Source organism: Lissotriton vulgaris, chromosome 6 (assembly GCF_964263255.1).
Source record: "Lissotriton vulgaris chromosome 6, aLisVul1.2, whole genome shotgun sequence".
Classification (NCBI taxonomy): domain Eukaryota; kingdom Metazoa; phylum Chordata; class Amphibia; order Caudata; family Salamandridae; genus Lissotriton; species Lissotriton vulgaris.
The window spans coordinates 976,780,758-976,806,392 of record NC_141694.1 but is presented as its reverse complement, the minus strand read 5'-3'; positions in this window follow the sequence as shown (position 1 = coordinate 976,806,392).

Sequence of the window (25,635 nt, the reverse complement as noted above, 5' to 3'; positions counted from 1 at the left end):
ACTAGAATGTCCAATATAGGTGTAGAAGATTCGGATAGCCAGGTTTCGGTCAGAATAGCTAGGTCAAGGTCCATTGTGATGATGAGATCCGCGATGGCGGAGGAGTGTCTAGGGGCCGATCTGCAGTTGAGTAGGATGCATTTGAGTCTGGGGGTGAAGAGGGTGGTGGAGGGTTCTAGAGAGAGGGGGACTTTTCTAAGGTTCTTGGGGACGGAGCTTCTGTTGTTTTGTGTGGGGGGCCTAAGGGGATTTGAGAGAATCGTGGGTATGGAAAGGTGTGTGGTTGTTGTGTTGTTTAGGGGAGCTGGGACATATGAACGGAGGAGGGTGTGTATGTCGTGGTCCGAGAAGGGATTGAGGGAGCGTTGGGGGCGGTTGGTGTTATTGCGAGCGGGGATAGATAGCCAATGTGGGGCGTGTTGAGTGAGAGGGTCAGTGGGGCGGGTGGGGTGCTTGTTGAGCGCGGAAGTGGTGGTGGGTGGGGGATGTCTGGGGTGTATGAAGAGGAGTTCTTTGATGGTGTGAAGATCTTCTTTGACTTGTAAGATGGTGGAGATTAGGGATGGTGTTGGGGAAGAGAGCCGAGGGTGAATGATTGAATAGGGAACTGGCGAGGGGGGGAGGGGTGCGCTAGTGTTAGTGCAGGGTTCTGCGGAATTAGTAAGTGGTATGAAATTTGGTAGGTGAGAGAGTTTGGGGGTGAGAGGTGTGGGTGAGGTAGGGGGGAGGTTGGTGGTATAAGTGAGGGCATTGGCGGGAGGCAGTGAAGGCGAGTTGGGGGATGAGTATAGGCTTGAGATGGTGGGGGTGCATGGAGGGAGGTGGGGGCTGAGAATGGGGGGGAGAGAGGAGGAGGGGATAGGGTAAAGGAGGTTGTGTGTTCTGAGAGACTAGTTGGAAGGGTGGGAAAGTGGGGACTGAGCGTGGGTAGGGAGATAGGGTGGGAGATGATCCTGCTGCGGGGAAGGGGAGATGAGTTAAGGGCGGTGAGGGGTTCTGCGGGACTAGTAGGAGGTGTGAGGTGGGGGGTGGGGGGGTGTGGGTGTGGAGAATGTAAGAAGAGGAAGGGGAGTGCTCTATGCCTGTGGTTGAAAGGTGTGTAGTAGTTACAGTGGGTGGGTGAGTGACTAGAGCGTTGGGGGGGAGAGGTGCGTGTCATTCTGATGCTGTGCTGGGTTAGGAGAGTTAGATAGGTGATTAGAGGTGGGGGGTGTTGTGTAGTCTGAGGAGCTAGGATAGGAGATCCGACGGTTGGAGATATGATCTTTGAGGGTGGGGAACAAATTGTCGAGTAGTTCAAGGTTCCTATCTGTGGATTGACAAAGGATGATCCCGTTGTTGTAGATAGTGATGGTAGCTTTGCCTGGGAAGAGCTGGGATGGTGTGATAGAAAGTGTTAGACCATGGGCGGATTTTCTAGTGGTGGAAACAGTGAGAGAGGCGAGGAACGCTTTCCTCCATTGTGCTCTACGTATGGTGTAGAAGATGATGTTGGTGCTCGTGGCTCCATTGATCAATGAGAAGTAGGTGTCCTCGAAGGGGATTTCCGGGTGGGCCTTCAGGAAGTTGTGTTTGAAGCGTTTGGCGTTTTTTTTTTGTGAGCTCGGGTGGGTAGGTAATTTTATATGTGTGTTTGCCCGTGGGTTCCATGTTGGGAGAGGTGGTGTATTTATTTATGCAATTTTATGTAGTGCGGACTTTACCCGAAGGTGTCAGAGCGCTTACCAAAAGGAACAAATTAGAAGACAAGCAATAAGTTACAAGGATAAAAGTGACACTAGTGCGCAACCAAAATACATGAGGTAGCAGTCGGTGCATTACAGCAGAAAAGTGATACGTGTGCAGGTTACAAAAAACGTATAAACTACAAATAGAGGTAAAATACTGCAAAGAAAGGCAGACACTTAAATAGCTTGTACTTGAACCTTGTCCTGTGTGCATTTTCCTGTGTGGATTTTCCTACGTGGATTCTATGACTATTTTCTAATTTTATAGCAAGGGCTTTCATCCTTTGAGACTCACACATAGCCCCGATACATCCAATCAGCCATTTTAATGGTAAAAAGCACCAATAGTGTTTGCCGGTGCTCGGCACAAGCAATTGTTTCATACCACCAGCCCATATATAGGACAGTGTACCACATGGAGGTGCTGTCAGTCTCTTTTTAAAATGCACTTGAGAAAAGTGTGTATTAGTTCAATATACAATTACAAAAGGAACAATACCAGGGTTCTCAGCCAAATCTTACACCTTTGGGTCGCCCAGTGCAATCCAAATTGTTACATTTGTAGGAATATAATGGCTAAACAGGTGCCGTTGGTACTGGTATTTGGCAGCAACTGGCAGGGTCCATACGTGGTGCAAACTGCAGTGGCCTCCTTAGCAATGTTTTTGGCTCAGGCACTTAATATTTTACAAATTGAGTGCTGGATAAATCTCAGGAATTTAAATAAACTATGGACACTTTATAATCCAGCAGGGTTTTTTATCTTCCTCTGTGCTGTGTATTACCCATGTGATCACATGTAAGGGGCCATTTTACCATTTACTGCAATAGTACATCTGCCTTAAAACAACGACTGCACTGTTCCACCAAACATGAAGTTCTCCCACACCATTTGGAGACGGGAGAACTGCACGGGTTCAGTTTGTGAACCTTCAGAGAACTGTCCATCAGAATCCTTAGACTTGACGACTAACGGCCACAGGGTAATCGAGTCACACTTACAGTCTTCCAGCCCTATTTAGAGTAGGGTGACCATCACTCATTTTCCCTTACCGTGCTGCATTAACACCTTCGCTGCGGCGGCTATTCCGCCGCAGTGCTAACGGTCGCAGGGGCGCGTGGCTCACCAGCGCGGGTGACAGAACCGTTCCGTCACGGCTCGCGGGTGAGCTGTGCTTGTGACGGAACGGTTCCGTCACGGCCCCGCACGCTTAATGAAACGCGCCGCGCAGGCGCGAAATCAGCACCGTGCAGGCGCGGCGAGCGGGCCGTGACGGAACCGTTCCGTCATGAGCACAGCCCACCCGAGGGGCATGATGGAACGGTTCCATCAATAGCGTCGAAGAGGTTAAGGAGCACACAAAGAAGTTTCTAAACGTCATTTCAGATTGCTTATGTGCAGGGACACCTTCCTGCACATAAACAATCATTTCCCACAACTCAGGCACCTTTGCACTATGATGCAAGGGTGCCTGCGTTGGCGTTAGGCAGCTAAATTAGCGCCAGCGCAGGGGGAAACGCAAGGATGCACTGTATTCTTCTAAATAAAGTGCAGCCCTGCGTTTCAGAAGTAGCGGAGGTTAGCGTTAAACCAAGGAGGCTAACGCCGCACTCTGCCACTTCCTTGTAAATATGCCCCTGGGTCTCTAAAATGTTTGGGGGGTCCTCCACCAGGTGAGAGAAGGCCATATCCTGAGTTGACATTGTAAGCTTGGGGTCTACAGGCTTTAGAAGCTGACTCGAGTTTCTTCAAATTCCACAAGGAAGCTCAAAGTGTTTGCTGGGCAATATGTCACTCCTAATCTTTTCAATTCATGAAGACACTAATGTGCAGAAGCAATTAAAACAGAAACATATTCCTTAAGGTTTAGAGTGATTGCCAAGAAACATTTTGAGGGAAAGAACTTTCCTAATTGTAATGTAAATGAAGCATTCCTCCCATTCATTTGCACAAAATGCAGTTGTACCATTTTTGTGTTTGTCCTGTTCAAAGTACTGTCATTACTAATTAACTGGGAACGCTTACAACGAAACACATGACATTTTCACTGAACAGATTTTCCAGAGTATGAGTCAGAGCGAGAGAGGCTGATGTATTGATTAATTGAGATGTTATGAAAATCGTATTCATTTTGTCCCGTAATACCTTCATCCTAAGGGGCACTTCCGCATCTGTTTTTTCTCAAGCTTGGTTCAGCTGTCATTCATCAGATGCTCTGGCGCTCCGATTGCTTCCAGGGATGGTGTATAAATTAGATTTGGAAACAAATCAATTTAGGTCTCATACACGCTCTGAATTTTATGTTGTATTGTATTTTCATAGTTCATATTCATAAGGTCATTCTGACATCCAGTTGTACACATTTAAATAATTTCAATTATTGCTCATTTAGTTCCCCATTTAAGGAATACAGGGACTGATGTACAAAGCCAGTTTTGCTATTGTAAACCCTGCTGTTTACAAAATCGCTGTGGTTGCACCCACAAAATGGCTGTTTGTTATCTACTAAATCTACTTTGGAAGTTCGAAAAGCATTTGTGACTCACAAAATTACCAATTCTCAATCACAATTAGGAAGGGGCGTGAAAGGGGTCCCCGCTCCTAATTGTAAAATCAGAATGGTACGTATATCAATACCTTGGGATGGGAGTTGCGGTTGAAAACCATTGAAATGCCACTGATGCATCAATCGAGATGACAAGAAATTAGCAAAGGGTAAGATATTCCTATTGCACAGCTATCCTTTGGGAATCGAGTTATCTGGCCTCTGAGAGTGTAAAAAATGGTTCAGAGGACCACTGCCTACTCACCTTTATATGTACCCAAACGTTGGGGTAGATTTACAAGGACTGGCACATTCCTGTATATTAGCAGGGATGCGCCAGTATCGATGCGACACGCAATTCTACCCTTGCACCACCAAGGATGCGTCGCATTTACAATGCAGCGCACCGTGGCACAGAGATAGACAGACACATGTCAAATCTGATGGCGTAAGGTCGGAACATTGCTGGAGTCATAGCGCAAGCACACCGCAACTCTAGCAATGTTTAGGGACCACCCATACCTAACGTGCTGCGCCACTCCTTATGCCTTTTTCAAGCAGGCGTAAGGTTTCATCACAGCAGTCTCTGAAAAGTGACTCAGTGAAATCTTGTAGATTTCCCTGCGGCACATTTACGAGGCTTTTTCCAACGGAACGCCCACCCGGCATACAATAAACCTGATGCAGGCTTAATATGGCGCAGGGCTTTACAAAGTGACACATCTCCCTAGATGCATCACGTTGTAAATAATTCGTAACACAGTGCATGGTTTATGCCGCCGCTGCATCACAGAAGGGACGCAATGGCAGCGTAAATGTGTCGCAAAGGGCTTGTAAATCTGCCCATAGATATTTCAAAAAGTAAACAGACTTGTTTTAACCCCTTCACTGCGGCGGCTATTCCGCCGCAGTGCTAAGGGGGCGGGGCGGAAATGCGGCGGGCGCATGCTGGTGACGGAACCACTCCATCACCAGCGTCGGTTGCGCTGTGCTTATGACGGAGCGGTTCCGTCATAGCCCCGCCCGCTCAATAGAACGCCCAGCGTAGGCGCGGAATCCGCACCGCGCAGGCGCGTCGGTTGGGCCATGACGGAACCACTCCGTCATCAGCACATCGCCACCGCTGCTGATGACGGGGCGGTTCCGTCATCAGCAGGGGAGGGGTTAAAGAACACAGGCTGCTTTAAAAACATGGTTTCCCATTTGGAAAAGCAAACACAGAGCTGGTGGTCTGCTGCTGTTCATTGCAGGCCACCATCCCTTCCTAATCATTTTCAGGTCCTCTGCGACCAAATACGACTAGAGATTTTCTGGTGCAACCTATTAGTACAAAGGAAGCATCAGGAAATTAATGACTGATCACAAAAAAATCAAAGGGCATTTTGCAAGCACTTTTTGCAACCAGTCTTTTTGAGAATTAGGAACATAGGTTCCTTTCCCCTTCACATGCCTTTTTTTGTACTTCCAGTGAGGGGACAGTGTCATATTTCAGCTGGAAGAAGTTAAGGCATATGGAAAAGCATCAGGCTGAGAAATAGTTCCTTAAGATATATGCTATGCTTTCACATAGTATTCTGCAGTCTCTGTGCAGGTGCAGCAGCTCTTGCTAGTTACCTAGCCTTGGCCTTCTGCAGTTATATGTCTGGAAAAGAAGCCTCCAATACCTTAGTTTGAGCCAATTTGGACATGCATTGCCCTGCTTCCTAGGGAGATGAATTGTGCCTAGGGGTCTTCCCTAACCCCTTCTTTAACTTTCGCCAACCCTGTTACAGTGTTAACTTGGGTGTGGATTGCCAGGCCCCACCAAAGATAGAAGGGACGTGCTGGAGTAAGGCCGGATGTATTGGGTCCCCTGCACTTTGCAGATATAACATCCTTAAAGGGGATGAAGTGGCAGGTGAAGGGGGACATGTTGATGCGGACTAAAGTGGCATACTAAGCGCACATGCAGACCCGACATTTGGGAATGAAAGTCACTTACTGTATGGTTGCACTGCCATGGAAGTTGCTGGGAATGTTTTATCATAATGGTAGGAGGGGGTGGGCAAAAGCCTCCACTGAGAAGCAGGCAATTCGTAAGTGAACTTAAATGGCCACGACTGGCTTGAAAATTGTTAGCAGTACATGCATGACCAGTGCACTCTGAGGCCCTCATTTATGCATCGCTGCAATAAGGCAGTGATGCGTCTAAAAAGTTGTGCTGCAGTACAAAATGTTGAAACCCCTTGGATGAGTCGCATTTACCGTATGGCATTCCATGGCTTAAGGTCACATGGTGCATCAAAAAATGACTCTTCCATGGAACGGCCGCGTCAGAGAAAACTGACGTATGTGCATACAAAGTGAAGCGAGGCTGCTTTAAGGCACGCAAAGCAACATAAATCACACTATTGTCAAATTGGAGTGCGTCATGTGTCTCAAATCCTTCAATAAGTGCCACATCTTTAAAAAAAAATCCCACATCTCTAAACAGAAAAATGGAGCAAGCAACAGCAGCCAGGGCAACAGCCCCAATGACACCAGCACCACCAGGATGTCCAGGCAGAACCAAGGGGAAGAGGAAGAGTAATTTTTGTGAAGAGGCGAATCAAATACTTGTAACAAAGGTGACAAAGTATGAACATCAACTCTATGTCATCTCAACATTGCCCTTATCGAAGAAAGTGGCCATTTTACAGTCCATAGTGGACACGATTAACAGTGTTGGGAAAGCTAAAAAGACAGCGCCAGAGGGCAAGGAGCCCTGACATGATTATAGGCGTAGGAGCAAGGAGAAACTGGCTAAGACCCTGAAGGTAGCCATGCAGACCGGAGGAGGAGGACCTACAGGCCAGGAGGAGCTGGCCCCGCGGAGGAGCAGGTGGCATTAGTACTCCAAGCAATGTTGGTGGCAGGAATGGAAGGACAGGACATTACTGGTTTTGAGGACCAGCAAGACCTAAGGGGTAAGAGGCAACAAGGGGCACTATAGGCCAAAATGTCATGCTGTGGAGCGCAGCAAGCAATGTCACTGTGCTGCACTGTGCTGTGTACAAGGGAAAGGGTAGGAATCTTTCTCATGTACAGTCATACATCACATAAAAGTAAGTCACCCTGCCCAGTTACATTCTGTACAGCTCATCTATGTCGTGGCTGGGAATCCTCAGGATCGTACGTTGCTTAAAATGGTCCACCTCTCGACACCACCACGGTCTGAATGTAAATACACAGACTCCATGGAGTGGTCAAGCGTGGGAAGGGAAGGAAGGGGACAGCAGGGAAGGAGACCTGGAATGGCAACAACACAACTATAAACAATAGCAGTATCATACAGTTGTTTCCTATCCTACCGTGACCCCTCTGGAAGGATAAACAGAATAACTAGCGTAGTACCTGTAAAGAAAGAAAATAACTTATCTTCTATTTCTGTGAGTTTTCTGGCATGTCGGAGTGCGTGGCTAATTCTGGTGGACGAATACCATTATAATTATTTGCTCAATAACATATAACATCAAGAAAAGGTTGTACACAGGATTCATCTCCATACCATATAAACCATCCTGTATGCTGAGACAGCGGTGCAGAAGAGCCGCCACTTGCTCTCTCTCAATACCCCTGCTACTAGACAAATAAGGAAACCAAAAATGACTCCAATGAATAGTGTACAAAATCAGCAATAAAAGGAAAACAAATCCTGCATTAAGAAATGTGTTAGACTGAACTCCCTTACTATTGACAAAGCCCAATTTGCCAAACGCAGACATGCATGGGCAGTTATGAAGTCCTATGGACGGCTATCTCCCGCTATCTACCTGTCCTCCACTTACTCCCTTTATTTAAAACTCAGCTTCATGGCTATTAGACTGGGCGACTGGCAATTTTTAAAAGACTTGCCCTCTTGGCGTCGCACGTCAGAAGATTTACTGTGCAGAGGGTGCGGCAAGACGGTGAAACCTTGGAGCATGTGGTCTGCCTTTGTCCCGTCCTCATGTCTTAGCGTAGACGCAAATTGAAAACCGAGTGGAACAGGTTGGGTATTCGGACCTGCAGACAGGCAATTATTGCAGCACTAAATCCTGAAAAGATCGCCCTAAATATAGGCCTCACAACCTATATATGCTCTGCATATTGATCCTTCGCGCATGCTTTTTCTTTTAAGCAATAGTTTAAATTAATTTGCACCTTACTTCTAAGCTGCTAAGACTGTTTTTACTTGACCGTATTTTACCACAACCCGCTGCTATAGGCATGTTGCTGCTGAGTTCTATCCGTTTTTAAACTTTTTTATAACCCGCAACTACTCGATGTATATTAGTTTGCATCCTCAAGCTCAATAACACTAACTGTCGGTATTACAAACCCTTTTGTTTTAATCTTCTGTTTATACATACGCTGAATGTGTTTTTTAATCATCCATATGCAATAAGTACCCTCACATGCTATTTGGAAGTCTTTTATTTAACTATGGTTGGTTTTACTGGCTTGTTTTTTTCTCAATGATGTGTATTGCTGTCAGAATCATTCTGGTGCTCTTTTAAGGATACTTTATATCCAAATAAAGACTATTATTATTATTAAATCTAATCTACAGCCCCAATGCGTCTTGGGAAAGGCTGTGTTCAAATAGGCACCATTGATCGCATGACCCAACAAATAAGAAGGTGCAAGCCGCCAATTGCTCCTGGCGGTAAATAGTATATAGCGGTTTGTCTTTAAATGAAACAATGGGCGCTTTCCCTGCAAGAACCGATGGCGGTTCGCCAACAGGGAAAGTGTATTTGGGCAAGCCTGCCCCTTGCAATAACCAGGAAGTAGCGCTTTTCCCTGCAAGAGACAATAGTGGCTTGCCAACAGGGAAAACGGGATAGAGTTGCTTGCTCCCAACAACCAAAGAAGAACTACTGGAGCAAGCTTATGAGGGAGACCCTGGCGAGACAGCAGGGGTCTCTCCCTCAGAGGGCGTACCTGAAATAGGGCTCCACTGGAGATATTTGCTCCGCAAGGAACCGACAATTGGTTCCTCCAACGGAGCAAACACTAGAACAGTGCAGAATCCCCAAACTGCCACTACAAGATACTGAGCGTGGCACTGCAACAGAAGAAGGAACAAATAGTCGGTCCACGTAGCACCCTTACCAGCCTCCTCGTCCACAGTGTCGCTCCTCAAGGAAAAAGTAAGTGCTAGCATACTGCTGCCCTGGAAGTGTTTTTCAAGGGAAAAGCCTTGCGTGTATCATGACGTCACCAACGTCATAACGCCGAGGTTCATGGGAATTGTAGTTTTCTCGGGCGGCTAAGTTCGTTTAGCACGCCGAGTCAGTGTTCTTCTGGTGCCCTTTCATGTGGGTTGCAACAGTACATCCCTCTCCCGAAGAACACTGACAGAGACTTGGTTTCCTCGGGCAGAGTTTGTGAAACTGTTGGATGTACCGTGGGGCTTGCACTCCGACCGGCGGTTCCCAGGTATTCTCTTCATCTCCATATCCCTTCCAAGCTATTAGGTACCATCATTTGGTACGGTATATCTTGGAATCAAGGATACCCCTCACTTCATGTTCCAGATCCTCATTCACCAGCACTGGAGGCAAGCCTCTTCTGGCAGTTGAACAAGCGGGTTTAAGTAATGAGGTGTGGAAAGATGGATGAATTCTCAGCGAGGAGGGCAAGGCTACTCTAACCACTACAGGGTTTATGAGTTTACTACTTTGTACGAGCCTATGTATTTGGGATTGAAAATGCTATACTTCTTAAACCTGATGTTCTTAGTGGATACCCAAACATATTCCCCCAATTCATAAACAGGCCCTGGACGCTGATGTTTATCGGCGTATGCTATGTAGTGTATCTTAGCCTCTCTCAACCTGCTCTGTGTTTCCTTTAGTGTCTTTTGTATGTGGAGAACCCTCTGTCTCACCTCTCGTAAGGCCTCAGTCCTAACGGGATGCAAAAAAGAAATTAACCTAGGGTGGAAACCATAAGAGCAGAAAAAAGGGGAGTGTTTGGTGGAGCTATGTGTAGCGCTGTTGTAAGCGATTTCTGCCAACCACAAACTGTCTACCAGGCTTCGGTAGTATTGCCCACATAGCACCTCAGGTATTGTTTTAATGTTTGATTCACCCTCTCGGTTTGACCATCCGTTTGAGGGTGAAAGTTCGTAGACAGATTAGGTGTTATCCGGAGAGCAGCACACCATGCCTTCCAGAATCGGGTGGTAAGTTAAGGCCCTCTGTCCAAAACCACCAATTGCTGTAATCCATGCAGTCTCACAACGTGTATCAACAGCAATTGAGCCAACTGGCTTGCAGTGGGCACAGTTTTACAGGTGCCAAAATGAGCCCTTTTTGTAAGGTAGTCTACCAAAACCAGTATTGCTGTGTGTCCCTTGTCTGGCGGCATACCAACAATAAAGTCCAGGGAAATGCTTTCCCACGGGTGTTCCGGGGTGGCAAGGATTGTAGAAGTCCTGCGGGTCTGACATGCAATGTCTTCATCTGGTTACACGTTACACACTCCATGACCCATGTATGAATGTCAGTTCTTACAGTGGGCTACCAGAACTGGCGCATAACTCTCTCTGTGGTTTTCTCTACTCCGTTGTGACCTGCACTGGAGAGGGTATGACACCAGGTGAAAACTCGCCTCCGTAGTGAGTTGATGGGTATCAACAACTGGGTCCCACGTACCAGAAGACCTTCCTTTATGGTCCATTCTGGATGCCTTGCCAGCCAATTTCTCCACCTTCTGGTGAAAATACTCTGTGCTACACTTTTGAGGAAGTCTCTGTGGTGGTGCATATGACGTGCTGTGGATCTATGATTGATTTCTCTTCCAGTTATTCCGGTTTGGGGTTAAAAGTTTGATGAGTTAAGGCATTGGCCTTCTTGTTGTCTTTTCCTGGCCGATATGTGACCAGAAAGTTATACTCAGCAACAAACAGGGTCCATCGTAATTGTCGTGGGGAGAGGTGACGGGTAGCTGTCATGAACTGAAGATTAAGGTGGTCCGTATATACAGTGACCACATGTCTGGCTCCCTTAAGAAAATGTCTCCATTCCTGGAAGGCATCTTTGATAGCCAGGAGCTCCTTTTCGGCTATTGTGTAGTTACAATCTGCTGGGTTGAGTTTCCTTGATCGATATGCCACCGGGTGGAGTTGGCCTGTGTAGACATGGCGTTGAGACAGAACTGCTCCTACCCCATGGTCAGACGCATCTGCTTCCACAATGTACGGTTGGTTGGGATCCACGTGTACCAGAACAGGAGCTGATATAAATGCATCTTTCAACGCCTCAAACCCTTTTTGTGTTTCCTCAGTCCATCGAAAGGGAATCTTTTTCTGCAATAAACGTGTGAGGGAAGCTGCCACCTATGAGAAATGGCTGAGGAAACGACGATAAACATTGGTGAAGCCTAAAAAGCATTGGATGCCTCTGACATTTGCTGGGTTGAGTCGATCTTTTACGGCTGCAATCTTCCTTTCCACCATTTCCTGTCCCCTGTGGGTCAGCATCACCCCCAAAAACTCCCCTGTGGTAACTCCAAACTCGCACTTGCTGATTTTGCAATTAAGATGGTGTTCTTGCAGAGTTTGAAGGATGGCACGTACATGCCGGGTGTAACTCTCAACGGTGGGTGAGTAGATCAGTATATTGTCAAAATGCACAACGACTAAATGATCCAAATACTCATGCAGCAAATCATTCAGGAAAAATTAGAATGCGGCGGGCGCGTTACACAGCCCAAAGGGCATAATGAGGTACTCATATAAGCCGAAACGCATTTTAAATGCCTTCTTCCACTCTTCTCCCTTGCACATTCTTACTAGATGGTAGGCCCCCTTTAAATCCAGTTGTGTATATATGACCACATCTTTCACTTGTTCCAGCAAGACCGGGATCAGGGGTAAAGGATACCGGTTCTTCACCGTGATGGCGTTTAATGCCATGAAATTGATGCAAGCCCTCAGATCGCCATTGGCTTTAGGAATAAAAACAGCGGGGAAGCCGCTGGAGAATTGGAATTGCGATTAAACCCATAACGCCAAATATTTGTCCAAGTATGCCCTTAAGTGTGTGTTCTCTGGTTCCATTAAGACGTATACCCGTCCAGTGGGAACGACAGCTCCTGGTATCAAATCTATCTGGCAATTGTATTGCCTGTGGGGCTGAAGTATTTCAGCTTTAGTGTCATTGAACACGTCGGCGTAATCCTGATAGGCGCTGGGTAGGGTGACGGAGTGTTCCGTGGCGGTAGCAATATGATGAAACATAGCCATCACTTGTGACGGACTCACCATTGGGAAAACACAATGCGTTGAACAATAAACTGAGGTATACCGTACTGTTTTCTCCATCCAATCCACCTGGGGGTTATGCAACCTCAACCATGGTAACCCCAGTATGATTCCGTATTGTAGGGCTTGTATTACGTTGAAGGCGAGTCTTTCCAGATAGTCATGACCCTGGCATACTTCCATGATATCAGTTTGGAATCGGATAGGACCTGCTTCCAGACATCTCCCATCCACTGCAAATACTGCTTCCTGAGTATCTTTTGCCTGCAGTACCAACCCCATTGCTGATGCGTGTTCTTGGTCTATAAAACATCCGGTAGCACCGGAGTCCAACATGGCAGAAACCTGACACCACTCCCCTTTTACAAACAGGGAGAGGTCCATAACAAAATGTTGTCTGGTACATGGGTTGTCACCACTCAATGAAGGGATGTATGTTGGGCTTGAAGAATGCCCTTCTTCTTTCTTCAAGCTCAGGCGTTTCCCGCCGCTCCTTCAGAATTAGCAGCCACTTGTTTGCGAGGTTCTGTGCGTGGGTACTTTGTTCTCAGCGTACACTCCTTGATGAAATGGCCTTTCTTCCCGCAGTATATACAAAGGCTTTTCTTACGCCGATATTCCCTTTCCTCGTGGGTAAGGGTGGAACAAACTGCTCCTATCTCCATAGGCTCGGATTTGGTAGCGGCTGAGCTGTCAGAGGTCTTTGCTTGGTCCGGTTGCCAGGAGACACGGTCCCTACGATGTTTTCCCCTCATCTTTCACTAAGGCGATGATCCAAACGTAAGACTAGGTTAATCAGATCTTCACAATTCGCTGGTTGTGGTTCAATCTGGGCCAGCACGGCTTTCATCTCTTCTCGGAGACCTCTATGAAAGATGGCTGGTTGTTTAGCTTCAGGTCATTCTGTCTCAGTAACCAACTGGCGGAAGTCATTCAAATAGGCTATGAGGTCCCTGATCCCCTGTCATAGCTACAATAGGTCTTTTTCTGCTGAAAGCATGTCTGTCCGACAATTAAAAGTTCTTTTGAAAACCTTTATGAATGAGTCCCAATCATATAGCAAGGGGTCGTCTCTCTTTACTAATGGAATGGCCCATTGAGCAGCGTCTCCTGCTAGGTAAGAACTCAGGAAAGTGACCCTAGCATGGTTGGTAGTAAATGCCTTGGGTTTACAAGAGAAATGTAGTAAGACTTGAGTGAGGAAGACCTGTACTTTGCTGCTCTCGCCGTGAAAGCGCTCGGGGTGGCTAGTGGAACGGGCGTGAGTATCTCCACCACTAAAGGGGGAGTGTGAGAGGTTAGTGGCATGCCGCATTAAAGGGATTTCTTTGTATCCTATCTACTGTGGCTTGTAAGGTAGCTGTTTCTGACCTGGAAGCTGCCAATTCTGTCTGTACTATCTGCAGCGCAGCAACTAAATCCTCTAAGGTGGCCATATCTTAACATATGACCGGGAGGATTAAAATCCTTATGCCGCTTACTCTGTTGTGGCTGGGAATCCTCAGAAACGTACATTGCTTAAAATGGTCCACCTCTCGACACCACCACGGTCTGAATGTGTATACACAGACTCCATGGAGTGGTCAAGCGGGGGAAGGGAAGGAAGGGGACAGTAGGGAGGGAAACCTGGAATGACAGCAAGACAACTATAAACAATAGCGGTATCATAAAGTTGATTCCTATCTACCCTGACCCCTCTGGGAGGATAAAAAGAATAACTAGCGTAGTACCTGTAAAGAAAGAAAAGAACTTCTCTTCTATTTCTGAGAGTTTTCTGGCATGTTCGAGTACGTGGCTAACTCTGGTGGAAGAATATCATTATAAGTATTTGCTCAATAACATATAACATCAAGTAAAGGTTGTACACATGATTCATCTACATACCATATAAACTATCCTGTATGCTGAGACAGGGGAGTGGATGAGCCGTCCATTTGCTCTCTCTCAATACACCTGCTACTAGATAAATAAATAAACCAAAAATGACTCCAATGAATAGTGTACAAAATCAGCAATAAAAGGAAAACAAATCCAGTCTAAAGCACCAATGCGTCTTGGGAAAGGCTGTGTTCAAATAGGCACCATAGGTCGTATGACCCAACAAATAAGAAGATGGCAGGCCGCCAATTGCTCCTGGCAGTAAATAGTATATAGCGGTTTGTCATTAAATGAAACAAGAGGCACCTTCCCTGCAAGAACCAATGGTGGTTCGCCAATAGGGAAAGCGTATTTGCGCAAGCCTGCATCTTGCAATAACCAGGAAATAGCGCTTTTCCTGCAAGAGCCGATGGTGCCTGATAGAGTTGCTTGCTCCCACCAACCGAGGTAGAACTACTGGAGCAAGCTTACCAGGGAGACCCTGGCAAAACAGCACGGGTCTCTCCCTCAGAGGGCGTACCTGAAATAGGGCTCAGAGGGAGACGTTTGCTCCGCAAGGAACCTGCAATTGGTTCCGGCAATGGAGCAAACACTAGAGCAGTGCGGAATCCCCAAACTGCCACTACAAGATACTGAGCGTGGCACTGCAACAGAAGAAGGAACGAATAGTCAGTGCACGTAGCACCCTTACCAGCCTCCTCGTCCCCAGTGTGGCTCCTCTAGGAAAAAGTAAGCGGCAGCGTACTGCTGCCCTGGAAGTGTTTATCACGGGAAAACCTTTGCGCGCATCATGGGGTCACCAACATCATAACGCCAAGGATCATGGGAATGGTAGTTTTCTCGGGCGGCTATGTTCGTTTAGGGCGCTGAGTCAGTGTTCTTCTGGTCCCCTTCCCATGGGCTGCAACAGTCTAGCTCCGCCAAGTTTGTCCATTCCATGTGTGATCCAGGATCACCTTTGTATATTGGGACATGTAGTGGAGTGTATAACATGAGTCAGCAGAACTAACAGTCCCACAATTCAAAGCACAGAAAATGGACTGGAACAACATATCATGCATGGATACTTGAACTCTTCCCAACTAGATAGTGACAATGCAGGCTCCCTTGCACCATGAGGCCAGTGCGACTTACTTGCGCCCATGCAGTCAAATCAGGACTGTCAAGCAATGGAATGAAATGGGGTTGTGAGGGGATAAACTCTTCACCTGAGAGGGTGTCCAGATGTGGGCCACGTGAAGTATTAACACATGCGATCATGTGAAGGCCCACGTGTATAGTCACTAGCAAAAAAAACTACATTGCAGGCAGCCCTCCTGATGTGTGAGGTGAGTGCACACAGGTGTTGGCTGCCATGGTAGAGACCACCCATAACTCCTGTCATGTACAAATTCATACTAGGGGTGGGGGTGAATGCAAGTAATGCACACCAGAGAACCATGGCCCTCATTTACAGGATTTTGGGGTAGGGCAGCGCAGCAAGTCACAAGGAAATTCCTCTACAGTCCCTATCACTTTCTCTTGTTGTACTAGGTCAGGAATCAAGGCCCACCCCTGCCATGGCATCATGTTGCCAATCTCTTTAAACTATTGAACATCATGGTGTGACAATAAACATCGGTACCTTGAGTGCCACACTGTTTAATCGGCTCACTAATCTCACAATTGGTGCCTGTGGTGCAGGTGAGCCACTAACACATGCTCACACAGCCACACATATCTAGCTCAGTTATCATGACAGTGTCAACATGCTCGTATATATCAACCACAATGCTTCAACTGAAGATATCCTATGAGTACTATCATAACGCATGCACTGACAATGAACAGATATTAATGGCCAGACTTCTTCTGTATAGCATTAAATCTATACCACTCAAGGATATAGAAGCTCAATGGTACACCGTGGATGTCATTAAGCATGAACTGCAACTACTAAGTATTTGGGGTTCTGGGTTAAATTGTGAAATTGTTTAGTAAGGCACACTGGGATATGTAGGGACATTGTGTCCATTTGGCCCTGTGAGCCCTCACATGGATTGTGAGTGAGTGAAACCACACATTCCATCAATTGTACCATTTACTCACATAATAGTATAGAGGAGCCAGAGCACATACAGTTGAACCAAGCTGCACATCCCTAGGCATAAAGGAAACTTCAGACAATTGTGTATTCTAACTTAGCAAGTAGTTGCACAAATAAACATGCATGGAGTACCACACTTAGCAAGTACTCAATGCCAAGGATAAAAGATATTTCCAGGCAGGTGCGGGCCACTTTCATGGATGCAAACCAGGAAACAACAATGACGTACTAGTACAACGCTGCAAGGATGAGTGTGTAAGTGTCATCAACTGTGTGTGCCCCACGACAGCCATGAATGGGTACCATGGTGTAATAAATGAGACACTCTTGTGATTTTGGCACCCTATGATGACCCTCACTTCCACCATTTTAATTGATTTTAGTGTGTTCCTTAATGTAGGATGGTTCTGCATTTGCCTGCTTCTCCTCTGTTCTGTAATCTTGCTGTATTTCAGTGGGAGCTGTTACTGAGTGGAACAGTCTTGCCAAGAGCAGAGTGTGTGGGATGTGCATTTGAAGGTGTGCAGGAATGTGTGTGCATTGGTGAGAATTATGAGTTCTTACTATTGGCTTTGACCATTCCGTTTTCTGGCTTTACCTTGCTTTATGGCAGTGCTGACTATTGCCTTTGACATGCTCTCATGTCATCTTGCTTTTCAATTCCATCTTGCTTTGGGCCTTTCTGTCCTGCACGGAGCTGCAGAGCTGAATAGGGAATGTTCTGCTTTCACTTGTTTTCTGAAATCTGTGTGCTAGTAGAAACCGGTTCTTATCGGAGGAATGTACAGGTTCCTTCTCGAAGTCATAGCAAAGGCCTGATCAACCGATGCTGTGTCCTTGGCACCGAGTGGTACGGAATCTGATGGGAAAAGGAGGTGAGGCTTGCTAGAAGCTTCGACCAAGTTTCCACTTGTATTAAAAGGGGAGCCTCCACTGGTCTGGTGGAAGTGGAAGTTTGGGATTTTGGGTTCTGAGTGAGGGCAGACGTGTCTATCTCGGATTGAACCCTTATTGTTGAGCTCTGATCCCCGGCTGTGTGAAGACTTCCCCCAGCCAGAAGTGGGCAGTGTATGCATCAGGTGATGTATTGAGTTTTGTGATTATTGCCATTGTGATGTGAGCCAGTGTCTGTGATTGTTTGAGGTGTTTTCTTTGTGGTGTGGGAGGTGCACATCCAGAGTGATCCTCTACTCTGTATATATATATCTTTCTGATCTCTTGCAGGACGTCCAGTTTATCTTATCTTATATCAGTTATTGCGTGTTTATTAATCAGTATTATAGTTTGCTCAGTTATTGATTCATGCCTTTAGATTATAAGTTTGCTACATATATTTGAATCTAATGCATTTAATATCTGAGACAGCCTTTGTTTAGAGAGTATTATGTAATAAACCCAAGCCTTATTCTAAAAGTGATAGTCTTTGCATTTTGTTAAATAAAACTCCTTTTCAAGAGGTGCTGTTTGTTTTGTGTTGCAGTCTTGCTGTGCCAGGGGTGGTAAGACATGCTTAAAAGTGTATATTATTCAAAGGTGTAATGATATATTTGCCTCCCAGGTGGGAGTGCAGTGATTGGGTGTGGCTTATTGGTGAGAAGCCACATTCAAAACATTTTTGGCGTAGTCGGTTGCAGGATATGAACATTGATTTAAAAGGGGAAGAAATATGTTTTCTAGAAATTAAAAGCAGACTCTCAGATACCAATTGATATATGTATATATTTGGATGGGAGGTAGCCCATGTGGGTGCTAGCCCGTAAGTGAGCTAATTGTGCTGGGTTGAGAGAGAATTGGAGTGTGCGTTTAAGTGCATTTTGTAAAAAGTGCTATATAAATATTTTGCTACGTTAGGCAGAAAGGGCTGGATCCCTTTCAAGTGTTCATTAAGAAATGTATACAAAACATGTTCAGCTGCAGTGTGAATTTTAGACATGAGAGACATGGTTTGTGGAGCCAAAAATACCTCTGCAATGTTAACCTGTCAGAATAAATTATTGCAAAGATAAGTGGGAAACTTGCCAGACTGTGGGAGAAAAGGGATATGGATTGATCATGCAAAATAGGTGAAGGAAAAGGAGAGGAAGGGTTAATAGGACAACAGTGCATTTAAAGGTTGGAATTGACTGGAACCTTGAAATGTGGATGTTCTTTGTTTGAAGTCTTTGGAAAAAGCTCTTGAAATTGTTTGGTTTCTTTAAGAACATGATAAAATAAAAGGAGCGTTTGCAATTGCTTTCCCAGGCAAATTAATGAACTTGGACCTTTTCTGAAAATGCCTGGAAAGAGTTTTTTGCTTTCCCGGTTGTTCTTAATTTGTAAAATGTAACAAATGTAAAAATATGGTCTGATTAGAAGTACTAGAATGTACATTATTTTAACATAGGAAGTGATTCCACATGAGGTGTGAATTTGTGCTGCACAGACACGCATTTTAAATGTGCACTAAGACAAATGAAATACAGACTCATGGTCTGAAAGGGGGCAGTTTATAGCTTTGAGATAAGAACAGAAGAAAGGGAGACAGAGGTGTATTAGCGTTGAATAAAATGTTTAGCTTGTGAATTCTGTTTCACTCTAACAAGAGGTGAAAGGGTTAAGAAAAAATGTGAGGCTGTTTTCCATCTCAGACATGAAATGTGTCATGGGAGTGCATGGCACATAAAAATCTGGCGCAGGAGGAGAAATGAAATACACAATCAGTGATGGTGCTGTGAAGACTGAGGAGGAATTCCTATGGGAGGGGCCATCCCAGCTCCTCGCCCCAGCAGACAGAGACAGCTTCCTTGACATAGATGTTTGGGAGGCTTGCAAAGGTGCAGGCTTCCTTCCCCCCATGAGGAGAGTTGCAGAGCAGATAGGAGCAGACGAAAGTTGGCAGGCATGCATGGAACTTCGGGCTTGGAGGAAATAAGGAAGGTTGGGGCCGGCAGCAGAGTGAGAAAGAAGGCTCTGCTTGTTATCTTTGGCAAGGGACCAATTAGGTTCCGCAGAAATCTTAAGGAGGAGGTGCAGCGCTTAAGGGGGATTGAGAGACAGCACACAGACAGCAGCTTCTGATAGTTTGAAAAAATGAAGTAGGAAAAAGGTACAGAGAATAGGAGTTAAAATATGTCCTTTTGCCATCCTTGAAACAGATTTGAACATTAGTTGAAGAGATGTGTTTCTAAAGCAATTTGAAAACAAGTTTGTTTTTTTTAAGAGAGAAATACACATGTACTCAAGCCATTTGTTTTGACCAGCTAGGATGAGTCAGGTGTGAAAAAATGTGAGTTTAGAAAACGTGAGGAAAATTAATAGACCAGTTTTTTTTTTATATGAGTTAACGATCCCTGTTTGCAGGTATAAATTAGACATGTTGGTGAATAATGAATTTTGTTTTACAGGGAGGAATGTTATCTTAGGAAATGAATGCAGCAATGTTTTTAACTCTGCACAAGCAGTTTGTGTAGAATGGTTTTAAATGTAGTCACTTTAGAAATGTGACAGTGTATTTTGTGTGCCAGTTCAAGAGAAATATGTTCTTTATAGTTTTTGTAATGAACAGGGAAAGGAAAAATGATTTTTTTTAAAGTTACAGATACTTTTGTGTTATTACGCACTGACAGATACTGGACAGAGAGTATTACAATGAAATACAACGTGATTTCTCAGGTCCTCATGAAAAGTCCAAGGGTAGAGATTGAGAAAATAAGATTCCCCAGAGTGTGCTGACGGAGCATGACTGAACCTTTGATTACCTTACAGATGACAAGGCTAAAGTCTTGGAGACATGATTCAGATTTGGTGTGCATACCTAAATATGAGCACCTAGGAGATAAAGATCATACAAGCAGGTGGGCAGAAAATGAAGGGATTTCCCCTAGATTTAATCAGAATCGTGATTCTTATGTGCCAGAATGCACAAGCCAGACAAGTCCCAGAGAGAGTGAAATGCCGTTGAGGAAAGAACAATTACCAGAGCAGATAAAGTGTCTTGGGTTTCTGCCAATAGATAAAGGGAGCATGTATCCAGCAGTGAGTGGAGAAATAGTCAGGAAGGATACTGCCCCAGCCCTTCTTGCTATGCAGAGAAAAAGAGAGTTTTATTCTCATACCAAGGATTCAGAGATTAAAGCATGGGTAGGATTCTCAGACAATTCCCCAGAGCTAGAGGATAGATGTGCAGACAGTGATGAAAAATGTTCTTTGCAAGAAGAGTGATGCTTTTTTCTTTTTTTAGATCATCATATTGCGGTGCCGGGGTGTAAGTGACGTCTCCCCCCGTGTTCGTGGGCCTATCCATAACCCCTCCCGTTCCCCAACCCCCACCCCAATACTGGTGGAGCTGCCAAGCCAGACGGTGGAAGCTGAAGTCCTGTGGCTGACCGGACCGGATGGGGTTCGCCTTTGCTGAATGGACCGGATGTGGTCCTTCAATGCCAAGCAAACTGAACTGATGTTTTGGAGATGGAGAGGACGCGACTAGCGTGAAGGCTGTGTGCCTTTCACACAGACAGACTGTTAGGTTTCCAGTGAATAGTGAGCAGCAGAATGTGCTGCAATTGGAGTTGTTTTATTGACCTGTGAGGGAAACAAAATTCAAGAGCTGTGTGTCTTTCACACAGATGAACTGTTAGTGTGAACACAAAAGAAGGTGAACAGCTGAGATGTTGTGCTGTAATTTGAGCAGATATTTTCTGAGCTAGAGACTGCACAGAGAGAAAACTTTTGATGATGCTTTTATTTTTCAGCTGGCAATTCATATTAGTTTGGCTGCCTAAGCTGTAGAAGTTCAAAAGCTTGACTCGTTTATTTTGTGTATCCATTCATCAGGTATCCAGATATGCATTTTTGTGCTTTTCAGTTTAGCACCGGAGTTACTGCTTTTACATGTATTTGGGACATGTAGTTTTAGATGGTTTGCTTTCAATTGAGAAATGACATAATTGTGTCTTTCCGTTCAGACTTGCTTTGACATCTGCTTTTGTGGTTTTATTGAGTTTTTTAATCATAGTTGTGTTTTTTAGTTGAGAAATGCAGTTTTTCATTGATAGTTACGTCTTTAGTTATGTGATTCAGTTTTTGAGATATGTGAATGGTGATGGTCGAGGATCATGGGGTGGAATGTAATAAATGAGCCACTCTTGTGATTTTGGCACCCCATGATGACCCTCACCACCACCATTTTATTTGATTTTAGTGTGTTTCTTAATGTAGGATGGTCCTGCATTTGCCTGCTTCTCTTCTGTTCTGTAATCTTGCTGTTTTTCAGTGGGAGCTGTTACTGAGTGGAACAGTCTTGCCAAGAGCAGAGCGTGTGGTATGTGCATTTGAAGGTGTGCAGGAATGTGTGTGCATTGGTGAGAATTATGAGTTCTTACTATTGGCTTTAACCATTCTGTTTTCTGACTTTACCTTGTGTTGCAGGGCAAGTGGGGCAGAAGGAACTGACGCAGAAGCGGTTGTCGTATGTTTCAGTGAGGGCTTTATTTTTATGAACACGCGTCTCTTTCTATTGGTCAGTCTCTCCCTGGCGAACGCGGCAGGGTCCGTCCTGGTCTAACATGGGGGCTCCAGGCTCTTGCGGTATTGACCCAGGTGGCTCCGGCGGTGTTGTTGCCCCAAAAAGAAAAGAAAAGAAACCAAGGTTTAGGACCAGCGTCCTCTTGCTTTTCACCAGGGACCGGGAGTGAGGGAAACCAAGTGCTCCGGGGTTTCTAGTGAGGGGAGGGTTGAAGGAGAGTGGTGCTCGTGATCAGGAGGAAGGGCAGTCACAATATTTACACTATGTACAATGAAGTCTCTATACGCGTGGCAGGGTGATTTACTCAGCAGGAGGGTTGCGTCTCCCCACCCAACCCGCTACCTTCCCCGTGCCTGGTCGAGCCACGCTCCTCCTGCGGGAACGTGGCGGGCGACTCGTAGGGATGTTGGCCTCCTGGCTTGCCGTCGATGTTCCTCGGTTCCGCACAGCTCTCCTTCGCTTCGAATTCTTCCTCCGGTCTCGGTACTCTCCACTCCGCTCTCTCGTCTTCTACACCTTCCACCTCCAGGGAAACGTTGTCCGCTGACTTCCTGGTACCGTTTGTTCTTGGCGGGTCCTGCGTGATGACGTCACGTCGAGGAGGAGTCATGTTAAAGCAGCCGTGGTCTGTTTCATCATCCTGCCACCAAGGGAGTCATCCGTCCTGTATCCATTCGTCAGCGGGAGAGGATTGCTGCATAGAGGGTACAGAGGTGGGTGAGAGGGGGGCGGCCAACTACCAGTCCTATAGTTCTTCGGACCCCTCAGTTGCCTGACCCGCCCCGTCACACCTTGCTTTATGGCAGTGCTGACTATTGCCTTTGACATGCTCTCATGTCATCTTGCTTTTCAATTCCATCTTGCTTTAGGCCTTTCTGTCCTGCACGGAGCTGCAGAGCTGAATAGTGAATGCTTTCACTTGTTTTCTGCACTCTGTTTGCTAGTAGAAACCGGTTCTTATCAGAGGAATGTACAGCTCCTTCTCGAACTCATAGCAAAGGTCTGATCAACCGATGCTGTGTCCTTGGCACGGAGTGGTACAGAATCTGATGGGAAAAGGAGGTGAGGCTTGCTAGAAGCTTCGACCAACGTTTCTACTTGTATTAAAAGGGGGAGCCTCCACTGGTCTGGTGGAAGTGGAAGTTTGGGGTTTGGATTCCGAGTGAGGGCAGACCTGTCTATCTCGGATTGAACCCTGATTGCTGAGCTCTGATCTCCGGCTGTGTGAAGACTTCCCCCGGCCAGAAGTGGGCAGTGTATGCATCAGGTGATGTATTGAGTTTTGTGATTATTGCCATTGTGATGTAAGCCAGTGGCTGTGATTGTTTGAGGTGTTTTCTTTGTGGTGTGAGTAACGTGTTCCTGAGGCCAACCACCACTGGGGAAAAGCCACCGGTACCAACAAGACCTGTCTGGATCCCAAATCGCTGCCAAGAAGGAATTTGGGCTTTCTTACAGACAACCGGTACCTGTACCTGCTCACTTTGTCACTGGATTCACGCAAGCCGGGCTGAAGATGGCTGGAATGCCAGAAACTCTTCCTCGGAAGCTTGTTTACGGTCCAGGGAAGTCATGGTTTGGCAGTTCGGGCTGGACTGTTCCCATGAGGCACAGGGTCAGACTGATTTGCATATAGGCATGTCTGAACTGGGGTGGCAGAGTAGGCTAAAGAACGGTGATGGATTAAACCCAGATCTTTTGACTGGGTGTGAGTGTTTGATTGATTCAGATGCCCCGTCCATCACCACCCCCTTTTGTACCGCTTTTGGCCGCCATAAGTGTGGCAGGGTATGCTCAGACGTAAGTCCCTTGCTCACTTTGCCACTGGATTCAAGCAAGCTGGGCTGAAGACGGCTGGATTGCCAGAAACTGGTTCTCGGAAGCTTGTTTCCGGTCCAGGGAAGACATGGCTTGGCAGTTCGGGCTGGACTGTTCCCATGAGGCACAGGGTCAGACTGATTTGCATATAGCCATGTCTGAACTGGGGTGGCAGAGTGGGCTAAAGAACGGTGATGGATTAAACCCAGATCTGTTGACTGGGTGTGAGTGTTTGATTGATTCAGAGGCTCCGTCCATCACCACCTCCTTTTGTACCAGTTTGTTCGCCATGAGTTGGCAGGGTATGCTCAGACGTGAGTCCCTTGCTCACTTTGCCACTGGAATCAAGCAAGCCGGGCTGAAGACGGCTGAAATGCCAGAAACAGGTCCTCGGAAGCTTGTTTCCGGTCCAGGGAAGGCATGGCTTGGCAGTTCGGGCTGGACTGTTCCCATGAGGCACAGGGTCAGACTGATTTGCATATGGCCATGTCTGAACTGGGGTGGCAGAGTGGGCTAAAGAACGGTGATGGATTAAACCCAGATATTTTGACTGGGTGTGAGTGTTTGATTGATCCAGATGCTCCGTCCATCACCACCCCCTTTTGTACCAGTTTATTACCTCTAGTACCTTTTCCAATGGTTGGGACTTCAAGACTGGTAATAATATGATGTCTGATCTAGAAATGTCAGCAGTATTCACGAATCATGAATCTTTAGAAGGTTCATCAAACTATAATCAAATGTATTATTATAATCCTTATGGTCATCATTTCTTGCACGAATCTGCAATACCTAGAAATGTATATATGTATAACCAATGGGAACATTGTCCTACGCCTCCAAAGGGTAGCTCAAAAACTTTTGCAATGACATTTCATTATTTTTCAGCGTTCGATTTATCAAATGCTGAATCATTTTATTTTAAAAATGTGAACAATACTGGAACTGTAAATATGTTGACCAATAAAAAACAGATTTATTCTGCAGCCTTTATTGCCCAACTGTCTAGACAAGGGTTCGACTTTTGGAAAGACACAATTGACACAAAATCTGTCTGGGGTTATAAAGATTGGCAAGTGCAGGGGATAGAAGCTTTGTTTAGAGCCTGTATCATCCCTGAGCAAATTATGTTTTTAAATGACACTGTCCAACAAACGTCTTGCCTTTGGTTAGCCAAGATTAAAGACTTGAACACACCGGCCATACCAATACCTGCGAGTGATAGCACTACACGAGGGGAGGTCGACGTACACAATATTTTGCATCACAGCCGATCCAATCCTAAATGGAAAAAAAATGTTGTTTTGGCCCACAGACACAAACAACTGCCAAGATCGATTCCTGAACAAAACACAGGGTTTCACTATCAATAGGCCAGACCCAAGATATGTTCAAAGACAGCATCTCGGGGTAGTAACAGCATACATTGTAGGGAAACTATGCCTTGATTGGCTACAGAAATCTACACTTGAAGATGTAAAACAACACTTATCTTTATTTAAAGATGGCACAGACCTTAGGGAATTCTTGCTAGGACCAAGAAAACCGCGTCAAAAACGTTTCATATATGCTGCATATAACAACTTATGGAAGATTACCTAAGCAGAGACTGCAGAACGAATACGAGAAATTGATTGTATTAATTTAGAGAAATTTCTCTCTGTAGTTGACAATGGGTTAGCAACTCTGTCGTCCAGGATATATTCATTGGACAGCATTGTATCTACTGCCATGGACATCATGGAACAAGACTTGGTCATGCTCCAACATGGGTAGTCTCAGTTCTGTTCTATCATGCAATTAGG